Genomic DNA, 1,868 nt, shown 5'->3' with positions numbered 1-1,868 from the left:
CAGTAAATATCTCTGTAGTAATCTTCATGCCTTATCACTCTCCTATGGCCTTAACAACACCCCACTCTCACAACACAACATAATCTCCAAGAAAAAAATGTGCATTATGTTGGCAAGGTTAACTACTGTATGCCAGAAAAACTCACTTTTCTTCAAATACGGCCCCCTCTTTTCTATCTGCTTTTCTCTAGTAACTACATCTACCACAGAGCTGAGATCATAGAAGGTGGGCAGTACCTATTTGTAAATCGAGTTGTAGAAAACACACATTCTGATCTCTTCTGACAAAGAAATGTTTTGTTTTCTATTGTTATAAATGAAGGATAAAATCCAGAAAGAAGGGAGAGACTCAAATGAAATTAGCCTCTGCCAAATCAGAACTCACAAATTTACGTTGATCTTACTCTTTTATGGTCGTGTCCAAAGATATGCTCAGGCCACCCAACATGGCTGTTCTCTTGCTCTCTGTACTTCCCTTGCTCGACCAGTCCCTGCTTCACCTAAACCCTACTCACAAGACTGACATTCCCTCTCAATTACAGAGCCTAATCAGTAAATGCCTACATACTTGCCCCAGGCCCCAACTAGTGGCTGTTCTAAACTTTAGGCCAGAACATTTCTATTACCATAGCTTATCAAAGGGCGGTGAGGTGCTTGTTCCTTTGACAGTTTCCCTGGTAACCAATGAACCAACCTATAATCCACTATAACTGGTAATCCGCCCCCCACCCTCCACCCCATGCAATGCCTGCCGTCTGCCACACATAGTGGCAGTGGCATTGGTGTTGCTCCAGGACCTTGCTTCAGATGTGTAAGATTTCCCTATCCATTAAACCATTGATGTCTCTGTCAGGGCTGACTCCAGGCTCTTCTTCGTTCTTGAGGCTGGGCAAGTACAAGGCTTGCAGGCTTGCAGGGTGCAACCCAACACCAAATTACACAAATATCGATTTGATCATTTAGGCTAAATAAGCAAACTTTCCCACACTTGTGTGTTTGTGTGTGTGTACGTGCTTGTTTTTATGTGTTTGTGTGTTTGGGGAGAGGGAGAATTATGAGTTGTCCAGTTAAAGTAATTAAAATAATTGAACCAGTTATACGAGTAGAGATAGTCTCCAATATTTTCTGAATTTTTTATACAGCTTCAGTATTTACTAACTCAGAACTGTAAGAACATAAAAATGAAAATTTGGGGGCTTCCCTGGTGGCGCAGTGGTTGAGTCCGCCTGCCGATGCAGGGGACACGGGTTCGTGCCCTGGTCCGGGAAGATCCCACATGCCGTGGAGTGGCTGGGCCTGTGAGCCATGGCTGCTGAGCCTACACGTCTGGAGCCTGTTCTCCGCAATGGGAGAGGCCACAACAGTGAGAGGCCCGCATACCGCAAAAAAAAAAAAAAAAGGAAAATTTAAAGGATTTACCGAATTTGAAGGGTATTTGGAACAGAATAAAAGTGTTAAGGAAAGATCATTATTGAAAGAAATATTTGTGTTTTACCAGTTATAGAAGGAAACATAATATTCTATATAATTCCCCCAGAAAAAGAAATAGTATAGAGTTACTTAGGAATGCGGATGATGTAGATGTCAGCCTCAATAGGTATCTGTAGTCACTTGTAAAGTGAATTGTTTAACAACAGCAACTATTTAACAACAGCAACTAGATAAACAAAACAAGCATGTAATTAATCTAATTTCAGGAATGACAAGAACTGAGACAAATGGTTAGATTTGCTGCAAATTAAGCAAACTACTTTGGCAATTTTTTCATCTATTTAAATAAAAGTTTAGTACCTATTTAAAATGGAATCTAGTGTTTCTTTTTCTTAATATATATTTCTCAATACTATATATAGTATTGGCAAACTTTT

The sequence above is a fragment of the Delphinus delphis genome, chromosome X, assembly GCF_949987515.2.
Source record: "Delphinus delphis chromosome X, mDelDel1.2, whole genome shotgun sequence".
NCBI classification, from domain to species: Eukaryota; Metazoa; Chordata; class Mammalia; order Artiodactyla; family Delphinidae; genus Delphinus; species Delphinus delphis.
Note: the sequence above shows the minus strand (reverse complement) of the source record.